Source organism: Eufriesea mexicana, unplaced genomic scaffold (genome assembly GCF_001483705.2).
Source record: "Eufriesea mexicana isolate 0111107269 unplaced genomic scaffold, ASM148370v2 scaffold15025, whole genome shotgun sequence".
NCBI classification, from domain to species: Eukaryota; Metazoa; Arthropoda; class Insecta; order Hymenoptera; family Apidae; genus Eufriesea; species Eufriesea mexicana.
Genome location: NW_016922458.1, coordinates 97,591 through 124,653, shown reverse-complemented (window position 1 = coordinate 124,653; position 27,063 = coordinate 97,591). Strand labels below are relative to the sequence as shown.

Sequence of the window (27,063 nt, the reverse complement as noted above, 5' to 3'; positions counted from 1 at the left end):
CCGACAGAATCGTCTTCCATATTCGATTTTCGCGGATATACGCGCCGTTAAGTTTCACCGGTTAGCGTGGCTCGTGTTCATCCCGTCTGTGTTTCGTATGACGAACGATCCATGCACTTTTCGTATCTCGTTATTTCTTATTCGTCCATACGATTTTCCTTTCCCCGATTTACCTGCAGCTTCGGCGTCACGCGTCGCGGATCGTTCTTGTCCGAACGCTTTGCTTCTCTTCATCCGTTCACCCGCAATGCCGATGGGTTTATGGAGACGGGTGAGAAACGTAATGGAATTTGCACGCGTCGTAAAAGTGGCTGGATAATAATCCATGGAGTGCAACGAGCCACAGAACGACGGGATGAATGAGAGCATATCTCGTTGGATGGAGTGGGTAAAAAGGCTAGGAACAAAAGGGACGCGATATTTCCAGCTTGTATCAATTATCCCTGTTGATCTACAAAAAAGTAACGTTTGATGGCTGTAGATCTTCCCACCGGTGATTAATACGAAGAGAGAAATTACGTTTCACAAGTATCCCGATGCCGGTCGCGATTTTTCGATTGCTCCTTTTACCGCCGGTGTAATTGCCATGGATCGCGTTAATTTGGAGCAAATTGATGCAACGTTCAACGAGATCGCGGAATGAAAGAGTAATTGTTATTTTATAACCGCGTGTAACCCGCTTATCGCGATATTCGCGTGCGTTGAATAATAGGACGTGATTCACCGATCGGAAAATTTCGAAACGAATGCGTGCAGCTGTAAATTTCTGATCGAACTGGAGTTGCATAAGAATGAACGATAAGGAGTGTCCCTTAAATAGAAATTACGCGATCGTTCGTATAAACATGTTAGAATTAGCTTCGAAGTATGTTAATTAACTTCGCCATTGATAATTTGTCTACTTTCCTGCTATTTATATTATACTATTCTGTTACCAAAATTATATGATATATAAAATTTTGTAATTATCTTTTTGTTATTGAAGTTATGTCGTGAAATTATATGGGAAAGGTCAATTGTACTAAATTAAATTAAATTAGATTCTTTTCGCGCAACGCAATGATCACGTACCTTACCACTAGTGAACTTTTATACGATGTCGTACGACAGCCATCAAAAGTGAAACTTTCACTAGGCAAAGGCGAATATCGCGTACTTTACTATGCAAATTACGAACCGAGTGTCAAGAATTCAACACAGATGTCAGTTTTACCAAAGTAAATATTCCAATGTGTGTAACTCCTTTCGCTTGTACGACGCCTTTCGTCGAACAATCCTAAAGCACTCACTCCTCTTGCAACGTGGGTCACATTAAACTTTCCAAAGTTATGCAAATCTTTCCCTCGTTACCCCAACACAAAGTAATAAAGGTCTCACGATCACTCATTTCCTGAAATCGAGTTATTTAACTTTGAGAAAGACAAAATTTCCTGGAAAGCCTCTCTATGCCTTACGGAAATAAGTATTTTAATCTAACTTCTTCAAACACTCGTCAAACGCTTCAGAAGAATTCGCTTCTTTCGCACCGTGAATCGCGTATCAATCTCTGTGACGCTACGCAAATCTTTTTCTCATTAACTGACACGAAGTAGCCAAAGTCTCACGATTAATCCTACCGCGAGATCAGATCACCGAACCCTCGAACAGACCAAATTTTGGAATTTCTCACATCAGGAATCACATCAATCTTCCAGAGAGACCAAATTTTCTTCTCGAAGGATCTTCTTAAAGACTTACCAAATTAATTAATTCAATGTAACTACTCTCTGCTCTCTAGACGATAATTTCCATCAAACGTTTCTAAAACACCTACTTCTCTGTCCATGAAGCCCGTAGGGATCAAATGATGATATTGTTCATTGTCTTCTGTTTCCTCAGTCCTGGCTCTGTCCCTTGATAGGCTCTGTAATAACTCTTGTGGTTCCTGAGGTTCCTACTGATATGGTCTGGTGTTCCTATGTTGCTGGCCTGTTGGTATCCCCTTGGTCGTTGCGTTATGATAGGGTAGCAGATAGAAGGACGACAGGAAAAGGAAGGGATGAGCTTTTCGTCCTGGGCCTGCTAGTGGACTCGTCGGTAATGCTTTCTAACAGGCCCTGCTTTAACACGTCAACCCGTCTTGCTTGCCGTTCCGTTCAGGCCTAGACTCGGCCATCAAGTGGGCCATCGGCAGCGAGCGAAGTGGAGACACTTTTGTTTATCCTGTTTTAATATATTACATTAAGTTTTTTTAAAATATTGTATTCTTTTTCTTAAACCTTGACTGAACAAAAACCGATGTCGCCTAAGCAAAATGTTGAGTCTCACAATCAGTGTGCAAGGACCGACATGCGCGGTCATGTAATAGGAACCCAAAGTCTGCGACCGGTCCCTAGGGACCGACGTGGCATTTAATGTGTTAAACGGGGATACTTTTAGGTGGCATAGGAACTTGTATTTAAGGGAGGTCGAGAATTCACCGAGGATTTACGAGAACGTCCTCGAACTTGCTTCAAATAGGAATCCATCCATCGGCGAGGATGAGAACGTTGGTCGCTACAGACCAAACTCAACAAAGTTACACAAATCTCTGCCTCCTTAACCCGGCTCAGAGGAACAAAAATCTGAAGACCAATCGGTTTGGAAAATCGGATCAGTCGGATTCTCCATTCAGCTTCGAGGTTCTTCTTTGAGAAAATCCACTTGACGGTGGTGATAAACGAGGTCTATCATCTGGTTAGCACTGACCGGAACGGCCGGACAAGGGACAACGAAGGAAACGTGGGTCAGATGAGGCGAGAGATTTAACAGCGATCGTGGTGCATGCATGTCGGGGAAACATTTCGCCATGGCGGAACATTTCTGACTTAACGGGTTCTCTCTTCTCACCTTCGACCTTCCGAACGCCTTCGGCACCTTCTATCCGCGCAGCCCGCTCAGACTTCAGCCCGCTGCCGGTGAACTTGTCCCAAATTCCACGGAGAACACCGGTCACGATCCTTGATCTTTCAGAGGCGTAATTAACTCCTGCTCGATCCATTTCCGTGCACGATCTTCCGCTCAGAGATCTATCATACGGTTCGGAGGAGTGAGTCGTTACACGGTCCGACACACCAGAGACTCGTAACCGAGGAGGAAGATTGGCCGCAGAAGCGAGCTCTCGCCTGGAGTCTCTTTCTTCTCCATGGTCACTGGTAACAGGTGGAAAGGTGCTTTTGATTGATTCGAGTGGTAGTTTAGGGTGGAATTGACGAGGCTTTAAAACTTTATAGCGGAGCTTGTTTTACTTGTGCACACTCTGGTATTAACTCTTTGCGACACAGGATTTCAGATAATAAAATAGACTCATGTTGCATATGTGTAGTTCCAGAGTTATATTGTAATATATTAAATAAATATATTAGACAGAAATAATAGTAATAATAATTCGAATAGTATAGTTAAGTACGTACACCTACTAAATTAAGAAACAAAATAAAACTGAAACTTAATAAATGTATATTTATTAACACCTTGCACTGTGATTTAATTATGAAACAGTGTGAATTATAAAATTTCAATTAGCCACTATATGCCTATTTTACTCGCAATATAATTACATTAATTTTGCGAATCTTAAAATACCTGTTAAGTACAATTTTAATTCTACTCGTTAGTGTAGTATAACAGGTTAAGATTCTCGAATTTTTTAAATTTATATAAATCAGTTTATCAAAAATTTCAATTCTTCGTACAGAAATATACACTCGGTCAAAATGTATAACAAGTTTATCGTAAATATTATTTATGAAAATTCATCGGAAATCGGTTTTCGCGATATTTCGATAAATTTAACACCGTTTGTATTACGCCAAACTGCTAACGCGATAGACCGCTAAACACATCGGTGTTAATAGTTGCAAACTCATTGAGATCGTCAAGAACGCTCGTCTGTGATGAGGCAAGTTTTCGTAGGAAGATGGATTCGAGCCATTATACAACCGCACTGTTTCCAGTATTGTAAATGAGCCTTGCGACTCGTTTCGTGTTAATGCAGAAGCGCGAACGCGATTCCAAGGCTGAGTCACTCGAGGCTTTAAAAATATTTTCAGTGATAACAGTACAGTAGTCACGGATGTGGTATTCAGATGCACGATAATCTGTTAGCTTCGTTACCTGTTTTACCGAATATCGTTTCGTCAAGTATTGCAAAAGATGGAAATTATCGAGAAAAGGAAGAAAGAGATAAAGAACAGAATTTATTTCTGCGAATACCGGTACGAATACAATATTTATCCGTTTTGCAAAAAGAACGAAATACCACTGTTAAACTATTCGCGAGACTGTTAGTCAGTGGCTTTCCTTCAACGTGCGATGTTTCCCGATTAGATTCCCACCGTCTCGAGTCCATCCGGCTGCGGAAATGGCTTTTCTTAGCTGGCCAAGAAAATGTACGAACGTTTCTTATAAATTACGCTCGTAACTTTTTACCGCAAATGCTTCATATTTTCTTGATTATAGCTCCTTTATCGATTTCAATTCCGATTCCGCTGAACACGGGATCCGATCAACATCTGGATTAATGACTTGCAACGTGCACGAAAATATGTTATTACGTATAGATGATAGTAATCAGAGTCGTACGATTAAAATACGTATGTTTCTGTCTTAATAACAGTCGGCATGAATTTTGTCGAAGGCAGCTGTACGATTTTGGTAACTGTAAAAACGAAAAGCCTGAAACTAGTTTTGTTTGGGTTAGTGGTTCTAGCATTGCTACTAAAAATGGGAATTAAGGTTTTAATTGGGTCCGAGACTTAATTAATACCAAAGCCGAGAATTAGAATGCTGACTCGTCTGGAATCTAATTGATACTAAAAATGCGAATTAGAACTGTACTCGTCTGAACTCTGTGCATTATCAAAATTCTAATTCGTCGAAGACTCGAATAATACCTGCTGGAGAATGGAATTACCATTGGAATTAATACCAAAAATAAGATTTAAAATTCTAATTCGTCAGAGTCCTAAATAATACCAGAAACGAGAATTAAAATGCCTTTTACCGGAACCCAAATAATCCAAAAGGCGGAATTGAAATTGCAATAAATATCGAAGGTAAATTACTGAACGATAGCAAGAATAAAAATAATATTCTCAGTCGTGTGAAACCCTGTAATAATAGTAAAAATATAAAGATCCTAATTTATCTGGAAGCTGGTTAACGGCAGAAAAATGATAATTAGAATCGCAGTTGCTGTAGAACCTGATTCATATTAAAAATGAGAATTAAGAAAGGCACGAGTGGTACGAAGTACACGATAAAACGATGATATAAAATAGAAGAATAAAAGTACGGTGGAATACACGGCCGTAGAAAATGTCGAGCTACATAAGTAATGGCTATAACGAGATTTCATACTATATACGAGAAGTCTTTGAACGAGAAGAAACGAAGACTTCTTTCGCTTCCATGCGGCGCCGTTCTAACAATTTCTGCGACCTACATTGCAACTGTTACGTAAGGGTACACGTATTATTATCAGTCCACGCAAAGAATGCCTTCTGATAGAGTACGTAGTATAGCATCCTTATCGATCGGCACAGTGGCCTGAAAGTATTAAGCATTGGAAACCGTGATTTGATCGAGTCGTTACGTTCTATAATAGATCATCTATTCCACCTGTATATGCACATACACGTCCATCAAAACGCGAGTATATGCAATACAATTATATAAAATTTTACGAAATAAAATTCGTTTTTCACTATATATTCCATTTATGCTTCTCATTGGAACATTTACAAGAATGACGGTCATAACGAAACCACCCTTTTTAATCAACCATCCACAATAATACTTGAAAATCAAATTAAAAGAACATTTGTATAAAAAAGAATTCTTTAATTTTATATTTAAGCATTATTGTGGATGGTTGATTACAAAGGGTAGTTTCGTTATGATAGTTATTCTTCTAAAACTGAGAAGCACAGATGGAATTTACAGTTTACAAATATATGAAAAATAAATAAATATATGGAATTTATATCGTATTTGAACAAACCATATAACATAGTTATACGAATTATTGTAATATAATTTCCTTCAAGATTGAATTAAGTAAAAATTGGTCCCTCACTGGGTCGATACTCCCCACGTTATTAGGTCACTGGTTTATTCACCCTTAAGCGAAGTCAAGATACAACGATACCTCTGTTTTGTGGTACCTGTTAATCCTTGAAATACCGTTTCGGCCATATTATTATTCACCAGGAAAAACCATATTGCCGACCCCGTACCCAGGTAAAACACGATGGTATCTTGAAACTTCTCCATCATATACGCCAAGTACCTGGAATATGGGGGACAATAATTCAGTTCGTTTTTCCATTTATAACCCCTACCTTTACACCTCAAATTCGGAAACTCCATCCAATTACAAATCACATAGCCCTACCAAGGGTCTACATAAAGGCTAGACCTATTAGCTAGTAGAATTTAAAAACACGCGAGAGCAAAATAGACACACAGTGCACTTACTATTTCGAAGCCAAACACGATATCCTCAAAGAAACGTGCGTCACTAATCGTCATCAAGCAAGAACGATTTAGTGACCATATACAGTATCCATTTTTCATACTCGGTGAATAGGGACGAATATCTGAGGAAAGTGTCTAGCTTAAAAAATATAAAATATAATTTTAAGTGGAAATAAATAACGATGTGTCTCCATTGTCTTGGATGTACCATGATGTACCGATTGCCTTGTTAGGTTCTCCAGCCTGCGACAAGCACACCGCAGAATCTTCTAATTCAAACAGGATCGAAAAGCTGTATTTCGTGTAGCCATTGCTCGCCTTTTGTGCTAAGTGCTGCGAAGAAAGTAAAATTTTTCCGCGACACGGAAATGGATCGATCGACGACGAGAACGAGCGTCAAAGCCTTGCAAACAATGTAGGAATGCGATCAAATGCGCACCCTTATCAAGAGGTTCTCCTTCCTCATTTCGCGACGTGGTATTTCGAGAGATGACCTTAGAGAAAAATCGATGTTAGTCACCGTATCTACACTTTTGTAGGACACGAAGCTAGCAACCGATTCTCTACGTACGTAGCCAGTCTTTCGACCATTGTGTCCTCTGTATTCTCGCGCATTCGCTGCAAAGAAGGAGCGTTATCTTCTGGTGCTGGTACATGTGCCACGTCTCAATGTATCTTGTGACGTGGAAAAATACTAAAAGTATCCACAGGTATACTATTACTTATGTCTTTGAATTAGGTTCAGGGTTCACGCGTAGCAGACTGAGATTAGGGTCCTTTGAGACTGTTGCTAGAACCTGGTGTTATACCAGCCATTCACACGTGGACCAAAGTGATTAACTGTATTTTCTGTTTTTAATTTTGGTTAGATTTCAGTGTCAGAATGTTTGGTTGCTGTTGGACACTTTATTTTGTGTTTGAAATCGATTTCTACTTTTTCTCTGACATTATTAACAAATATATTTAGGCGATTGTTTGTCAGAATTATTAGTTCAAGGTAATATTGTTATATCTGGCAGGTTTGGTATGTTGGGTTCTTTATCTTGGGTTAACAGGTAACACTGGAATTGGTAAATGAGTGAAAATGACTTCTTTTGGACATATTTTATTTTTGAAATTGCCAAAGATACGTGTATTTTTGAAGAAATTAATTTGGTTTTTATTCACACAGAAATGCGATTACACGTAATTTCTTTTGTTTATTATATCATTGGAGTTATTGTTATTTTTGTTTATGATATTTGGCTGTTCATTACAGGCTGATAGTTTTGATATTAGTATTTCTAATTACATTTTCTTTTTATTACAGAAATTTTGAAGGATTTTGGCTGTAGGCAACAGAGGATTTAGAGTATTCTGATTTTTTAATTAGTATTCAGGTGTAAAATTTAAAATGTTTGCAAGTTATGGAAGATGTAAACGAATTTAGGAAATTTGTAATGCAGACAACAGTGGATTTAGTGTTTCCTGATTTTTTAATTAGTGTTTAGGTGTTAAATTAAGGTTTACTTGTGGATTCTTTTTGTACTCGTTATTTATTTATTTATTTCGAAGATTAAAGAGTTTATATAGAAAAATATCGGAAGATGAATATAGAAATAATTTATACAGAAATGATTTGGAAAAGTTTTATTTTTCACTTCTACAAGGACAAGTATTTGTTCGATACTTCAACTCGTATAAAAATGCCATATTTTGTTAAAAATTTATCGATAATCAACGATAACACATCAGCTATCTATGATGTTAGCGTTCGGGACTTTATGCATTCTTTGGTCCTTGAAATGTTAGAAAAGTATTACCAGCCGCTTAAGATAAAAAAGCAGTACAGTTAGCGTTGTATCGATGTCGAAGAATTTTTATGATTTTGATACCAAGAAAACACGGAATCAGTGGATTCTGAAACGTACCTTTCTCCTGTGAGCTATAGATAAACCATACTAGATTATTTTCTTATCTAAAATTCTTTTTCCAACGTAGTACTCGTGACTTCCTATCAGTCTCCAATGACTATTACTGGAACAATAAAATCAGTCTCTCATCGAAAACAGGTATATAAACTGCCGTAACAGTGTTACACACATTATTGCTAAATATACTCGTATCTTGTAAAATTTCAAAAAATTCGATGATTAAATTCAGAATTTTTCAGTAACCCAGAAATTTTTATTCGAAGAATCATTCATCTTGCCGAGAACAGTTCAAATATCTGTTATCAATTATGTTAAACGAACGGCAGTGAGACGATAAAAGTGCAATAAACACACGATTCATCATAGTACGTGATAAGATGATAGCGCACTCTGTGGTTTGCAATGTTTCTTAAGATTAATGCGATATATGCAAATTTATACGCAATTTTTGCATGCCTATATAAAGTAGCCCCTCCTTAATTATACATGGAAAGATTAATCGCAATTTACATTTTCTTTTTACCAATTTAACCTGTTTATGGGAGGAAAAATGGATGTGTCAGAATGGCGGCAATATTACAAGGAAATTTATCAATTTTGTTGCTTAATTCTCAACTACTGGCACCCAGATATTCGCGGAGATATTAACCGTACTACCAATATCTACCGACATCGCATTAATTATTATCTAAAAACAAATACAACTTATACGTGTTACTAAAAAGACGTTAGTTATATTATGTATATATAGTTAAAAAATGCCTATTAGCGAAACCCCAGTAATTTCAAAATGGTGTCAAAAAATAGCGCTTAAAGGTAGGACGAAGTGTAATATTTTTCCAATATTTATCTCAGTATCGATAAAAATCAGATTTGATCTACGATCAAACATTTCTTTTTTGAACAGTCACTGTTCTGAAATTTATTCAAAGGGCACGAAAAATTCTAAGACGCGACAATTAAATAAATCAAATTAAAGGGCACAAGGGGAAGACTGAAGAAAGTAAATTAGTTAAATGAAAAATACGCGATAATTGGATAAATAAAATTGAAAGACACGTAAATTAGAGTATGCTGCCATTCCATGGGATTTCAATATTACACGATAATCGAAACTTGCCGCAGCGAATGTTTGGTCGTCCGTGGTAAACAAGTTAGAGTGCTGATAAATCGATCTATTGCTGTCGAAATTAGACTTCCCGGCACGATACAAAAGCCTGAGTCATTCGATGACTACCAACGTGGACAGAAGATATTGACGCACGCGGCGCGCATAATAATGAGCAATCAAAAGATAGCAGAGGCCTCTGGCAGACAGAGATACCTCGCCGCCTGCATGGCTAGCAATGGCCCCGCTGGAAAGTGAACTCGTCACGGCGACCCCCTTTGAATCCTGCAGGGAACTTTCGTCTGAATAATTTCTCCGCTTATGCTGAAAACTTTTCACGCGTTGTTTCTCACTCGCGTTCACTCTCACGATTGTCGCGCTGAATTGATCATGCCCCGGCCTTTTTCGATTCGTATTCGCGCCTCACGCTGGCCATGGCGTGCCTTGGTACAACGAGTTGAAGATAATACAGGCCTCTGCTCGGTCATATGCAGTTGTTGAATAAACCAACGAGTTTACCGGAAACTACGTATGTTCTGGTCTATAGATTTACCTCGAAACGCTTTTTCTAACAAAACAGCTTTAATTGGCCAGTTATTAAATCCTATCTTTAGAGTTCAGTATTCGCCTCTGAGTCCCGATTTGGGGGGTTTGAACGCAGGATCAGTGCCTTCGAGTTTCATTTTCGAGCTCCATTTCGTATATTTATTTTGAAATTATAGGAATATTCAGAATTATTTGGGATTCCAATAGCATGTTCTGATTTACACTTCTTTACTTGAAATAGTTGCATTTTAATTAATGAGTTGTTAAATGCTATTTTTAAGGTTTAGTATTCGGTTGTGAGTCCTGGTTTGGAGAGTTTGAACGCAGGATCAGTGCCTTCGAGTTTTTTTCGAGCTCCCTTTCGTATATTTATTTTGGAATTGTAGGATTGGAATATTTTTTAATTATTTTGGACTGGAATAGCGTATTCTGATTTCTAGCTCCACCTCAAAACGGTTACATTTTAATTAATGAATTATTAAATACTATTGCTGTGGTTTAGAATTCGAGCTTTGAGCTTCTGTTTAGAGAGTTTGATTGTGGGATTATGCTAGAACCTATATTTAAGGATATTTGATGGAAAAGGGATTTTAAATAATTCGATAATTTAAGTTCTATCTTAATTCTATGAAATTATATATGTTATTATATATATCTAATTCTGTGTCATTATAATATTGTCCATTATAACAACAGCAGTGTAATTGGCGAGTTATTAAATGCTATAGCTGAGGTTCGGAATTCGGTTCTAAATTTCGATCCAGGGGTTTCGATTTTACAGTTTAGAATTGAATTTTCGAGCTTCCCTTCGTATTTTGATTTCAAAATCGTATCAGTATTTAAGAAAATTTGATTGAAGATGGTGTTTGAATGATTTGAATATATGCATCTAGTGATTACGAATGAATAGTGTCATATTTGTCCGAGCTATTCGAGGTATTTAAATAATGGAGCTGCAACGTGTTTGTAGAACGAGTTTCGTTCCACTTGAATGTCAAGTAGTCGAACGACTTTGTTGATTATTATAACTGTTATCACTGGTGCGAGCCTTTTAATTTCAATTTATCCATTGGGACAGATAGACGAATAAAATATATTTCGTTGACTTATTTTTTGGATAAAGATCCGTGTAAAAATCTGAGCATTCCTCTTCCCTCTTTCCATTAATCTTTAATTCGATTAACAGTGTGAGACAAAACTATCCACATTTTCGTGGATATTTCGAGGTTTATTAGGTTAAGAATGCGAGTGTAGGACTCAGAGAAATCTTAAGTGACCAAAGGTAAGGTGCACTCTCTTCTGGTAAATTAAATTAATTATCATGAAAGTGAATTCAAATTAAAGGTCACATTCCTCCTCTGCGAATGACCATGACTTTCGACCTGAAAATCAGCAAGAGTACGTTCACCCTGATTCGATTCATTGACGCCTTTCTAAGCGGCCTGACATTCCAGGCGCGTACAACTCAGTTCTCTCGAATCTAGATTGCGTTTCTTTCTTGCTATGCGTAGCTCTCTTTGCTTTCGACGGAAAAATTTCCACGACATTGCCATGACAATTAAATATCGCTTCGACCAATTTTTCAATAGAATTTTATTCCAAAAATATCACATATATATATCTCAAATTATTATCGTAGAACTTAGCCCCTTGAAAGTGACGTTTTTGAACTCTTCAGGCAATTCTGATATTTCATTTTACCTAAAAATTATTTCAAGATCAATTATAATTAATTTCATAGAATATAGGTATATTTGGAAAACATATAAAAGCTTAATTTAGCCTCGATTTATCTTGGAAATTAGGAGTCATACATGACCCTTGAAGGGTTAAATTCTCTTTATATATCTGTTCTAATGATATAATAATTTTTAATAATAATAAACGCTTATTATAATTTATCTAATTAAAACCCTCTTTTAATTACCTAACTTTTATTTTAATTTCTAATTTACAATTCTAGTATGCATATGGAATAATTTTAAAGGGTATTCCACTATTCCAAACTTCTATGTAATAGATAGAATTATGGTATAATTAGCTGCTTATAATACGATATAAACACAGTCCTTCTTTAACACGATACTTTTATAGAAAGGTTTCCATATACCACGGTTTCATAGTTGTCGATCCAACACTCGGTACAACTCTCACACAACGCATATGTTGCATAAATATCTATTTTACTATGCGAGATCTTGAAGCCATTAAAAATACGCGGAATAAATTCTCTGGGTTTGTATTTCACCTAAGTTTCGTTCAACAAGCTTACCACATAATACACGATTCCGAGAACACGGTTTCCATACGACACGGAACGCATTTCTTCAGATTTCTATTGATCTAAGACATAAAACAAACCGAATCTCTCCATTCCAGTCTTCGTGTATTCCAAATAAAATAATTTCTTCACCCAAATGTCCAATTTAACCCCTTACACTCGGCGAATTTTTCGTTACAGGAAAATCGTATGCGAATATTGCACGCATCGTTGTGTAATAGTAAATTTGATAAATTAATTAACATCCATCTTTAGAATTTGATTAAATGACGACTGAGAGACGCCTCTCGAGTGCAAAGAGTTAAAACCCCGACTCATTTTCCTTCTCGATCGAACTCCAAACTGCTATCACATCGGAACGAATTATTCTCAAACATCTCTTAAATATAATTATCGTCGTTAACCAGCTGAAAAGCCAGCAATTAAAGCATTCCACCATTTATGTGGACCTGGACTCCGATCCCGACGAGTCGCTCGTCGAAGCACTTCTTAATTGAAAAGCACGAGGGCCAGATAGATTGCAGAGCTGTGTATTCCCGATATCGAAGAAGCTTAATCGATCGATACATTATCTGACCATATCTCGTTCCTTTAATGCGCAATAATTCAGTCTGGATAACACGCTGCTCTTCTTGTCGGTTTGTTCCACGTCGTCGTGGAATTATCAACGAATCTATCACCTCAGAGCCCTCGATACGTCAGCATCCCAGCAGGAGTCATAAAAGGCTTTAACGCGCTTAACTAAGCGCCCCAACTAGCATACCTATGCACGATCGGCTGCCTCGCAATTGATTAAGAAGACTGGTAAATAAACTCCTTATTTGCCACGCACTAACGTGCCACTTTACACAGGTTGACAGCGTCAATGTCCCTCGAGTTAACGGCCTATACTATCGATAGAACGATATCCAAAGCGATAATGCGCTGATCAGTCGTGATATTTGCATTGCGGGGTCGTTGGAAGACTCCAGCTACGGGTTCCGAAGCTATCGGTAACCCCGGGATTAATGGGAATTAATAATCTCTCGACTCGGTATTGAAACGATCACTGGGTCAATCAGAGTTGAAAATTCCGAGTAGTTGAAAAAACCGAGTAGTTCGGCGGGAATTCGTGGAATATTTGCGATGCTATCTTTGGAGAAATGTTGAAATGCTCGTCAGATTTCATTTAGTTGCTGGCAGACGAAATTTTATCGACAAATTTCACGCTTCGCTTGTGCGTCATTTGAAACGCGAGAAAATTCGCAGAATTATGTGCGATGGTAATTATGAAAGCGGCCTAGGTCCAAAATGATTGAAAATTAAATTTGTAGCTTTGTAATTCATTCTTTTTTAATTTATAGAATATTTTTAATTCGAAGCTTTTCGTGCTTTCAAAGGACACGTGTGTGACTTGAGTCATTTTCATAATTACCGACACACGTGTGGGTCATTTGGCTTAAATAAATCAAAATGAAATCGTAACTTATTCAAAACAATAGATCATAAAGATTAATAGATATTTCGTTTAAATGCATTTTATTTATTTATTTGTAGACTAAATTTTATCGAGCAATTTAATCATCAAAGGAATATGTATCATTTGGGCTGTTATAGGGAAATTTAAATTGTAATTGCTTAATGATTTAAATAGTAAATTGCTTAAATATTCGATAATCATTCTACTTTGGATGATCGACTGCTTGTGAAGCATTCATTGATAGCACTCGTGGATCTCGAGGACTATGATCACAGGGTCATGGAACCTGGACTACTGCTATTATCCCAAGGTTCTACTAGTACCCCAAGACGTCAGAGTCCATTGACAAAAGGGTCGTAGAACCCCTGTAAAACGATCGCATAAACTCTAAACTGGTTTGAATCTCTACCAGCTGACTGATGCAAGGGGGTTCCTGGGTCGTGGGATAATTTTGAAAATTTTCTACGTACATTAGACATTGCACTCCATATATGCACTCTGCATGCGTCTGTAATTGAAACATTTACATAAGACATTTTCATAAGATTTCTCCAAGTACTCGATATTATGGATTTATACCAATTTTTTCAAAAGAAGACTATCTAAAACAAAAATTATTTCCAGTACAGTGAAATATATACTATTCCTGGGAAGAAAGAAATTTTTTTAGAAATATATATTTTTCTTCTTTTTTAAAGAGATCCCTGTAGAAGTACTTTATTTTTTGAAAGAAAGGATGTCTTGGAAGACAGAACTTTTTCTTTTAAAAATATACTGCTTTTTGAGAAAGCATAAGTCTGGAAATATGTTATTTTTTTAAAAGAAAGGACTTTAGTATTCCTTCAAATGAAGTCCTTTTTCGAAAGAATGAACGTCTTATGTAAGCACACAATTTTTGAACTTACGTTGATGTTGTTTCAAATTTATCTTGATATTATAATAACAAATTAGACGACCATTACGAAGACTTTCTAACGACAGGAGTATGAGTGATCTCGCAGATTGAAAGAACTTTGCTAATTAGGCAGATTCACGTATCAGGCCAAATGAAGATCGATAACTCGCGATATCACACATGGCACAGATTCATTGACAGCGCTTAATATAATGTGTCCCCGATACCTTTCCATTATCTTTGATATTTCGTGTTCCAAATTCGTCGCGAACAAGAGACAGCTCAGGAGCGTATCATCGACCGTTCAACGAATCAAGATATCCTTAAACGTGCACGCGGAAATTGAAATTGCGTTGTTACGTATGCGCCACAATTACAGCCTTTTTTCGCAAAATCTAAAATTCTCGTCAAAATCGCACAGATATTTCGGTGTTTTGTCGAATAATAGTACGAAACGAAATTGCAGTTCCTCGCAAGATCGTAATGTCTCGAATTAAGTTACGTCGTACCATGGAACTTTCATAAATCTCTCCCATAGAATTTCGTTCGCCTAGGAATCCCGTCGTTTTGACCATTACATCAAACAAGAGTGCTTTACCGTGCGAAAGGGTTCGTATCATTTCCACTGAACGTGAAATGGTAGTCCTCGACATCATCGTTACGTGCACCCTGGAATCCAGATGTAAATTTTGTAACCGCGTGCGGAATCGGTTATGTAACACGTACGGTAATGGGAAATTACAGTGTGTGTATCAACTGATGGTCGACCCCAATTTTCGAATGCCAATCCCAGGTATTCCAAATGGCTGATCTACTTCTCCTGCTGCGAGTATTCCCGAGAATACTTGAGACACAGTTTGAACAATTTTTCGCCCGAATAAACTGCATGAAATAGGCAGCTTATCGCCGAGTAACGTAGCGCTTTCCACGGCTATTTATAAAGTTTATTTATAAAAGTATGGCAACGTGTGTGAAAATAAAGGAATATAAATAAAGGATTTTTAAATATAATTTCCGCTCTCGTAGAGGCTACTACACTTTCTGCGTAATATTTTTATCCATGGGGTTTTTGATATGCGAGAATAATATCCTGGGTTTGTATCAGAACTGACTTGTCAATTTTTTCCAGTCCTTGAATTTCAAATAACTTTAGTATTCCTTTTTTGAATGATCGGTATTGCAAAGAATGATGTTATATAAGGGAATTTATTTGTTCTGTATGATAAACGAATCGAAGATGGTCGCTTTTCATACGTATGAATCATTCAGCAGTGTTAGGAAGTATATTTTTATTTTTGACGAACGATCTTCTTGAGTACAGGATGGTGATTAATGCATCTTGTACGTCGAATGCAAGAAGTGGCAAGAGCAGAGTCTTCGACAAGTGGACATGAGAGGTTTGAATTTTCGAGCTTCCCTTCGTATTTTGATTTCAAAATCGTATCAGTATTTAAGAAAATTTGATTGAAGATGGTGTTTGAATGATTTGAATATATGCATCTAGTGATTACGAATGAATAGTGTCATATTTGTCCGAGCTATTCGAGGTATTTAAATAATGGAGCTGCAACGTGTTTGTAGAACGAGTTTCGTTCCACTTGAATGTCAAGTAGTCGAACGACTTTGTTGATTATTATAACTGTTATCACTGGTGCGAGCCTTTTAATTTCAATTTATCCATTGGGACAGATAGACGAATAAAATATATTTCGTTGACTTATTTTTTGGATAAAGATCCGTGTAAAAATCTGAGCATTCCTCTTCCCTCTTTCCATTAATCTTTAATTCGATTAACAGTGTGAGACAAAACTATCCACATTTTCGTGGATATTTCGAGGTTTATTAGGTTAAGAATGCGAGTGTAGGACTCAGAGAAATCTTAAGTGACCAAAGGTAAGGTGCACTCTCTTCTGGTAAATTAAATTAATTATCATGAAAGTGAATTCAAATTAAAGGTCACATTCCTCCTCTGCGAATGACCATGACTTTCGACCTGAAAATCAGCAAGAGTACGTTCACCCTGATTCGATTCATTGACGCCTTTCTAAGCGGCCTGACATTCCAGGCGCGTACAACTCAGTTCTCTCGAATCTAGATTGCGTTTCTTTCTTGCTATGCGTAGCTCTCTTTGCTTTCGACGGAAAAATTTCCACGACATTGCCATGACAATTAAATATCGCTTCGACCAATTTTTCAATAGAATTTTATTCCAAAAATATCACATATATATATCTCAAATTATTATCGTAGAACTTAGCCCCTTGAAAGTGACGTTTTTGAACTCTTCAGGCAATTCTGATATTTCATTTTACCTAAAAATTATTTCAAGATCAATTATAATTAATTTCATAGAATATAGGTATATTTGGAAAACATATAAAAGCTTAATTTAGCCTCGATTTATCTTGGAAATTAGGAGTCATACATGACCCTTGAAGGGTTAAATTCTCTTTATATATCTGTTCTAATGATATAATAATTTTTAATAATAATAAACGCTTATTATAATTTATCTAATTAAAACCCTCTTTTAATTACCTAACTTTTATTTTAATTTCTAATTTACAATTCTAGTATGCATATGGAATAATTTTAAAGGGTATTCCACTATTCCAAACTTCTATGTAATAGATAGAATTATGGTATAATTAGCTGCTTATAATACGATATAAACACAGTCCTTCTTTAACACGATACTTTTATAGAAAGGTTTCCATATACCACGGTTTCATAGTTGTCGATCCAACACTCGGTACAACTCTCACACAACGCATATGTTGCATAAATATCTATTTTACTATGCGAGATCTTGAAGCCATTAAAAATACGCGGAATAAATTCTCTGGGTTTGTATTTCACCTAAGTTTCGTTCAACAAGCTTACCACATAATACACGATTCCGAGAACACGGTTTCCATACGACACGGAACGCATTTCTTCAGATTTCTATTGATCTAAGACATAAAACAAACCGAATCTCTCCATTCCAGTCTTCGTGTATTCCAAATAAAATAATTTCTTCACCCAAATGTCCAATTTAACCCCTTACACTCGGCGAATTTTTCGTTACAGGAAAATCGTATGCGAATATTGCACGCATCGTTGTGTAATAGTAAATTTGATAAATTAATTAACATCCATCTTTAGAATTTGATTAAATGACGACTGAGAGACGCCTCTCGAGTGCAAAGAGTTAAAACCCCGACTCATTTTCCTTCTCGATCGAACTCCAAACTGCTATCACATCGGAACGAATTATTCTCAAACATCTCTTAAATATAATTATCGTCGTTAACCAGCTGAAAAGCCAGCAATTAAAGCATTCCACCATTTATGTGGACCTGGACTCCGATCCCGACGAGTCGCTCGTCGAAGCACTTCTTAATTGAAAAGCACGAGGGCCAGATAGATTGCAGAGCTGTGTATTCCCGATATCGAAGAAGCTTAATCGATCGATACATTATCTGACCATATCTCGTTCCTTTAATGCGCAATAATTCAGTCTGGATAACACGCTGCTCTTCTTGTCGGTTTGTTCCACGTCGTCGTGGAATTATCAACGAATCTATCACCTCAGAGCCCTCGATACGTCAGCATCCCAGCAGGAGTCATAAAAGGCTTTAACGCGCTTAACTAAGCGCCCCAACTAGCATACCTATGCACGATCGGCTGCCTCGCAATTGATTAAGAAGACTGGTAAATAAACTCCTTATTTGCCACGCACTAACGTGCCACTTTACACAGGTTGACAGCGTCAATGTCCCTCGAGTTAACGGCCTATACTATCGATAGAACGATATCCAAAGCGATAATGCGCTGATCAGTCGTGATATTTGCATTGCGGGGTCGTTGGAAGACTCCAGCTACGGGTTCCGAAGCTATCGGTAACCCCGGGATTAATGGGAATTAATAATCTCTCGACTCGGTATTGAAACGATCACTGGGTCAATCAGAGTTGAAAATTCCGAGTAGTTGAAAAAACCGAGTAGTTCGGCGGGAATTCGTGGAATATTTGCGATGCTATCTTTGGAGAAATGTTGAAATGCTCGTCAGATTTCATTTAGTTGCTGGCAGACGAAATTTTATCGACAAATTTCACGCTTCGCTTGTGCGTCATTTGAAACGCGAGAAAATTCGCAGAATTATGTGCGATGGTAATTATGAAAGCGGCCTAGGTCCAAAATGATTGAAAATTAAATTTGTAGCTTTGTAATTCATTCTTTTTTAATTTATAGAATATTTTTAATTCGAAGCTTTTCGTGCTTTCAAAGGACACGTGTGTGACTTGAGTCATTTTCATAATTACCGACACACGTGTGGGTCATTTGGCTTAAATAAATCAAAATGAAATCGTAACTTATTCAAAACAATAGATCATAAAGATTAATAGATATTTCGTTTAAATGCATTTTATTTATTTATTTGTAGACTAAATTTTATCGAGCAATTTAATCATCAAAGGAATATGTATCATTTGGGCTGTTATAGGGAAATTTAAATTGTAATTGCTTAATGATTTAAATAGTAAATTGCTTAAATATTCGATAATCATTCTACTTTGGATGATCGACTGCTTGTGAAGCATTCATTGATAGCACTCGTGGATCTCGAGGACTATGATCACAGGGTCATGGAACCTGGACTACTGCTATTATCCCAAGGTTCTACTAGTACCCCAAGACGTCAGAGTCCATTGACAAAAGGGTCGTAGAACCCCTGTAAAACGATCGCATAAACTCTAAACTGGTTTGAATCTCTACCAGCTGACTGATGCAAGGGGGTTCCTGGGTCGTGGGATAATTTTGAAAATTTTCTACGTACATTAGACATTGCACTCCATATATGCACTCTGCATGCGTCTGTAATTGAAACATTTACATAAGACATTTTCATAAGATTTCTCCAAGTACTCGATATTATGGATTTATACCAATTTTTTCAAAAGAAGACTATCTAAAACAAAAATTATTTCCAGTACAGTGAAATATATACTATTCCTGGGAAGAAAGAAATTTTTTTAGAAATATATATTTTTCTTCTTTTTTAAAGAGATCCCTGTAGAAGTACTTTATTTTTTGAAAGAAAGGATGTCTTGGAAGACAGAACTTTTTCTTTTAAAAATATACTGCTTTTTGAGAAAGCATAAGTCTGGAAATATGTTATTTTTTTAAAAGAAAGGACTTTAGTATTCCTTCAAATGAAGTCCTTTTTCGAAAGAATGAACGTCTTATGTAAGCACACAATTTTTGAACTTACGTTGATGTTGTTTCAAATTTATCTTGATATTATAATAACAAATTAGACGACCATTACGAAGACTTTCTAACGACAGGAGTATGAGTGATCTCGCAGATTGAAAGAACTTTGCTAATTAGGCAGATTCACGTATCAGGCCAAATGAAGATCGATAACTCGCGATATCACACATGGCACAGATTCATTGACAGCGCTTAATATAATGTGTCCCCGATACCTTTCCATTATCTTTGATATTTCGTGTTCCAAATTCGTCGCGAACAAGAGACAGCTCAGGAGCGTATCATCGACCGTTCAACGAATCAAGATATCCTTAAACGTGCACGCGGAAATTGAAATTGCGTTGTTACGTATGCGCCACAATTACAGCCTTTTTTCGCAAAATCTAAAATTCTCGTCAAAATCGCACAGATATTTCGGTATTTTGTCGAATAATAGTACGAAACGAAATTGCAGTTCCTCGCAAGATCGTAATGTCTCGAATTAAGTTACGTCGTACCATGGAACTTTCATAAATCTCTCCCATAGAATTTCGTTCGCCTAGGAATCCCGTCGTTTTGACCATTACATCAAACAAGAGTGCTTTACCGTGCGAAAGGGTTCGTATCATTTCCACTGAACGTGAAATGGTAGTCCTCGACATCATCGTTACGTGCACCCTGGAATCCAGATGTAAATTTTGTAACCGCGTGCGGAATCGGTTATGTAACACGTACGGTAATGGGAAATTACAGTGTGTGTATCAACTGATGGTCGACCCCAATTTTCGAATGCCAATCCCAGGTATTCCAAATGGCTGATCTACTTCTCCTGCTGCGAGTATTCCCGAGAATACTTGAGACACAGTTTGAACAATTTTTCGCCCGAATAAACTGCATGAAATAGGCAGCTTATCGCCGAGTAACGTAGCGCTTTCCACGGCTATTTATAAAGTTTATTTATAAAAGTATGGCAACGTGTGTGAAAATAAAGGAATATAAATAAAGGATTTTTAAATATAATTTCCGCTCTCGTAGAGGCTATTACACTTTCTGCGTAATATTTTTATCCATGGGGTTTTTGATATGCGAGAATAATATCCTGGGTTTGTATCAGAACTGACTTGTCAATTTTTTCCAGTCCTTGAATTTCAAATAACTTTAGTATTCCTTTTTTGAATGATCGGTATTGCAAAGAATGATGTTATATAAGGGAATTTATTTGTTCTGTATGATAAACGAATCGAAGATGGTCGCTTTTCATACGTATGAATCATTCAGCAGTGTTAGGAAGTATATTTTTATTTTTGACGAACGATCTTCTTGAGTACAGGATGGTGATTAATGCATCTTGTATGTCGAATGCAAGAAGTGGCAAGAGCAGAGTCTTCGACAAGTGGACATGAGAGAAGAAATATGATAAAATATACAGAAATAATCGAAGTAATGTTAAGATCAAGAAACGAATTTAATTAAATATAACATTCGCGAAATAAATCAAAGTTAAAATCAGAATAATACAAAATGACGTAGATATTACGAAATTTGGTAAATACCATAATTACCATTATAATAACTCGCAGAACACTTTTTTATTATCAGTATTGAAAAATACAACAAAATTATAATCGAAATTATGAAAAATGATCTAAAGCAAATATATTTGGTATTACATATACTATCACAGTAACCTATAGACCACTTGTTCGTACCTTCCACGATTGGTACCTAAGACTGATCAATACAGTGTGGAGAAAAAAATAAAACAAAATTAAAATCCAAGTAATAATAAATGACTGAAAATCAGAAATATTTAGTAGCCTAAACGCAACCCGAAATTACCACTTATTCGCCAAGGAACTCACAGCCTCCTTCAGAAGGACCATTACGTGTAACATCCAACACAATTCGCTGTAAAGACTTCGTATTACTCGTGCAACGAACGTAATCGAGGAACGAGAACGGAAAAGTTTGAAAATAAATGTGTTTCACGCGTAATTCACAGGACGAAATGAAAGACCATTTCATGAGCATGACGTCAAAGGCTATTCTGGGCAAAACAGGCAACAGAGAGGAATCTTTCGAGCAACCGGACGAACTCACAATGGTACCTTATGTAAAAGGACCAGAACACCCGTAAGGGCGATAAAATCGTCCAACTAACTGTGAGTTAGCATCAACGACCCGTCTAAAACGTTTATGAACGCAATTAAGACGCCAGACGTTGCTCGTGTCACGCCCGGCAATTTAATCCAGTTATTTTTATCTTTTTCTTCGTTAATCACCTTTCTTTCCTTCCGTTAAATACGCTACTGGAAAATAACCAAGCGTTTCCATTGCAACTATCGAAGGCAATTATTTCGATTGCCCCCCTGCATTGTATAATTCCGGGGATACGTGTACTCTCGCGTGGATTCGTTGTATATAAATTACTTAAACAACGAGGAGAAGGAAAATGAAAGTATATCAGGGTAGTTCACCGAGGCATTCACCGGGTAAAATTATCTCCTGGCTCGGAAGTATGAAAATGACTGGTGAAGAAATTTTTTCCAAGCGACAGAATCAAGTACATAGAGAGAGGCCGTGCGTAGAATATTTTTAGTGAAAATAGAAATAGAAAAAGGTCAAACGATCATATGCAAATGGCGAAATACCACGCAATCATCGATAAAATCTTAATTCTGCACACGATGAATAAAGGCTAGTCATTTATTGAAACGAAAAATTGATTTTCCCTTTCATGCAACCTGCCCGATGCCTCCATAATATTCCATTCAACAACGTATATTACAAAGCTTCGATAAACAAAGTGCTCGACGTAATCGAATACACTGGAAAGAAATCATTCGCGTTGGAGCTTGCACGCTTGAAATTTAATTAATATGTATCGTCATTGAGGAACGTGACCACTCGGCTCGTTGCAGTAACACGTTCAAAAAGATAGCGCACCATGACTATCGCGTAATCTATTAATTACCCATGAAACGGATTAACAATTTAATCTTCCATAAATTCAGTACAACACGATTAGCGAAAAATTATATACCTTCACACGAATATTTTATCATTCGCTATACCCTTTATCTCTGGCATCTGATAAACCCCTTGCACTATAGCGGTGAGATTAGCTAATTGTATATTTTTTATGCCAAACTGCATAGCTTGCAACACATATTAGCCACACTCGTCATAAGATTGTAATTATATCTGAAAGGATCCAATTCGTTGTAAATATATTCGATAACTCCTCTCGTAACGAAAAATGAACTTGTCAATATAAAATAACGTTAATGGCTTTTATGACCACCCATGAATGATGGTCACCCATGCGAGAAATGGTCCTATACGTAAAGGATTAACGTTTGCAGAATTTGTATAAATCCTGGAAGCTTTTGCAATTTTATTCTGGGCGAAATACCTGCATAAGTAATTAATAATAACCCCCCTCCGACGTCTGAGAATTTTTTAATCGGTTCACTAATGTTTCACTTATTATTCACTAAATAAATAAATCGTATATAACATAACACGTAGAATTATTTTATTTCGTTACTTGAGGGTAACGTTATTTTAAATATAATATATAAATTAATACCTATATTTAGAATTTTATTAAATGGTACCTATACTCGCCTTTCGAGTGTAAAGGATCAACGTCTCTGTAATGACATCGGTATAAAAGGGTAAAATGATTTTTGAATAAGCAGTTTCTCATAATTAAATCACAGTTAATTAATTCGTGATTCGAAATGAGAGTCACGAGAGCACGAATTTCGCCAAACACCGAGTATTACGTGTTTGTCAGGGTCGATCCAGATGTCTCAACGTTCCGATCAGCTTATTCAGGTCTCTAAACTCTTCCCGAGGAACGGAGAGACCCCCCGGTCTCTGAAACCGGTCCCGAGTCGTCCTACCTGTACCGATTTACCGATATCAACCTGTGCGTAAATACATAATGTATCGCGTGCGCATGCGCCTGGACTCGACCTGCCCCTAACCTCTTCGGCACGCTTTGGAAACTTTCGTGGGAATGAACTGACTGACCGAGTGAATCCAGTCATTCGAGTGTGGACTTTCTTGGAATGTGTGACGAGTCTCCTTTGTTACAGCCTGTATTTTCCTTTTCTTTTCTTCTTTACCCTGTATTTATTTATTTCTTTTTTCTTTTCTCCCTTTTGGTTCACCTTGTAGTAATAGGTATCGCAGGTTCTTCGGTGTGACGATGAGGGTGTTGGAGTAATTATTATTCGATAATTGGTATTTGATAACCGGTCACACGAGAATGAAGCTGAAATCGTGGATTCAATGGTTATTTATTACATATGTACGCGTGTATGTGAAGATTGGGCTGTTGTTGAACAATAGGTTTCTTGGAAAACGTGAAAAGTTTCTCACAAGGAAAGTGAGAAGGAATCTCATTCTCCGAAGGATTCAGGGCAGCCATTAATGATTGTTTCAAGTCTAATTAAAATATTTCGTAGATCGGCGAATGTAATATTTATAATATTTTATAGAAAGTACAGGACAATGTACAAAACAGGAGCTGTATTAACAATAGAACCAACAGTGAAATTAGAAATAGAATTAATTCCGATCTTGCATACCTGAGACACTATTTCCTAAAAACGTAGGTGTTTAAACTTCGCAGTGCCCATTTTATTCATAATTATTCCAGTTATTCATAAACAAATGAATGTGATTAATAAATAATTGAACGTGACTGCGATTAATTAATTAGGGTAGATTTTGTTGTCCCACTTTCTGCAAGCCAAAAATACGTCGATTAATTGGTTAATCGGTTACCTAGTGCCAGAATAATCGAAATAATCATTATAAAAGAAGCTAATTATTGAATAAAAAAGGAAAATGGCTCTGTTGTGGCGATTACTTAACCCAATTTTGACCTTGACTGTTTCAGGTACGATATCGCCGTTTGTTGCATGATACGATCTAATTTACTTACGGATTGTTGTTCGCTGGTTTTATGGACTGTCGACGGTGCTATCGTGAGTTATCATGAAATATTTATTAACGCTCGTTGTTCTTCGAGGCGAGAGATCTCGGAGGAGATAACGTCTGCAGTTAATACCGTTCTAGGCTTCCGGGTACAAGGCGTATCGTTTTGGAGGATAGTTTTGACGTTTTGCCAGGAAGTATATACGTATAGTGTCAGAATGAGAGCACGCGTTTAAATAAAGGGTAAATAGAAAGCACGCCTCCGTACCGCGTCCTTAGGTAGTCGGTGAAGCCAACTCCATTGTTGGCAAGATATCAGAAACATTTTCCAAAAGGACACGATTTATACGAAGCCTCTTAAGGTATTACGTGAACGGTGGAGTTCGAGGAGATTTTTATTTTTAATTTTCGCTACTTTTAATAAAATTTCAATTCCAAAAGTTGGATTTAAAATTCGAATTCTATATTTGAGAGAAAAACAATAATTTTTGTGCATTTATTATGATAATAAGAATATTCTTACTATATTTGGGGTATTGGAGAAAATACCTTGAGCAAATTTATTTTTGCTGTTAGAACAGTAATAATCGCATTATTAGGATTATTAAGAATTATTATAACGATTAAAATTATATTTTGTTTATCTTAGAACAATTAAATTTTAATAACTTTGCTATTAATAATGGAAATTAGAGTTATATAGCGTGTCCCAAAATTCGCGCAAGTAATTTTGACAGAAAACACAGGTATTTGATTAAAAATTGTTCAAAATTCATTACCCAACAGTGATATAGAAATAGCAACATAATAATTGTATGTAATTATTACCATCATGACAATTTAATTTCACCAGGTACACCTAGTGTCAAATAATATTTATTAATGGTAACGAAGCTGACAAAATTTGCGATTCCTTTTTATTTAAAAAAATAATTGTAGACAGTGTTGAACATGGTGTCGAATGAATAAGTTTATTCAATCGAATGTCGATAGCGTGTGCATTTATGTCTAATATCGAATGTCGATAGCGTGTGCATTTATGTTTAATATCGAATAGTACATTTGACCTGTACTTTCTTTGATGGACACGATATTCTTCGACTTTATTATGCAAACACGAAGGCCGAGTGACACAACTACTTTTACAATCAACGATGGTTCACACAGTTTTATCGCGTGCAACCTATAAGTCGTAATTTCCATTGATAATCTTCATTTATTTTCCCAGCGGAATCTCTCCGAGAGAATGTTCATTCATTGGATTCTGTTCACGAATCATTCTTTATGACGTCCTTTGTCTGTTATTCATACATTTTACATTTGACTCCACTTCCTGTTCGGTTCCCAATTTTTTTTATTATCAGCACTAAACCTATGGCATACCATGGCCAGTGAAGTGGTCGGTCAACTGATTGGTCGATGAAAATAAGATTGCTATGTACGAAATTTATAATCTTCTTTGCAAGAATGGTTTCTCACAGAAAATCTTTCTTCCGAAAAGGAAAAATATACATTGGGATGGAAATAAAGGATGGAAACTGAATAATGTTACGAGGAAAATCGTGAACACGAAAACGATAACATTCAATGGAATATTTTTAAGGAAGAGCTTAGAAATGCCATTATCTAAACCGTGATAGATCCAGTGTGTGACCGTGAATTTCGCGTTAATTAGGAAATAATTATTTCGTATTAAGAAGAAAATAGGCAGTGCATCGTTAACCACGAAAATCTCGACCCAAATGTTTATCACGTTCTTGTGCCCCGTGAGAAAATCTTCTTCAGCCGAGAAACATGATTTTGATGTATGCATTCATACAAAAGTTTTTATTTCGCAACGTTCATTTTCTAGATAGATACGAATGTTAGATTCGTCGTATGGTTCCCATGAAGCGACTTGGAGCGACTTCCTGTTGAGGAGAGAGGAACAGATGTGGCATTTCTGAGGCCCTTTATTGCGTTTCTCAATTCTACTTAACACCAGGATAGCTTAGGAAAGGTCTCGGTAATATCGAATGTGCTATGATGGATCGTCCAATTTCGAACTCGTCTATATTTCATTGCAACATCGTCACTTGGATAAATATATGAATTATTTACACCTCGGGACGAAGCTTCATGGCAAATATACGTGCCACAATCGATCGTTTCTATGTTATTCAAATTTTCTCTT

The 27,063-nt window shown here is 36.7% G+C and overlaps 1 protein-coding gene across 5 annotated transcripts in view; it reads left to right on the top strand.

Moving 5' to 3' along the window:
* Nucleotides 1-27,063, top strand: part of Synd (protein kinase C and casein kinase substrate in neurons protein Synd) — a 106,524-nt gene that overhangs the window by 19,575 nt on the left and 59,886 nt on the right. The window contains exon 1 of one of the 5 annotated variants that reach the window (XM_017909132.1): nucleotides 24,888-24,940. The exons of the other annotated variants lie outside the window; for them this stretch is intronic. The gene's annotated coding sequence lies outside the window, so the exon portion shown is untranslated. Of the gene's footprint in view, nucleotides 1-24,887; nucleotides 24,941-27,063 lie in introns of those variants that run through there. 5 annotated transcript variants of the gene reach the window in all.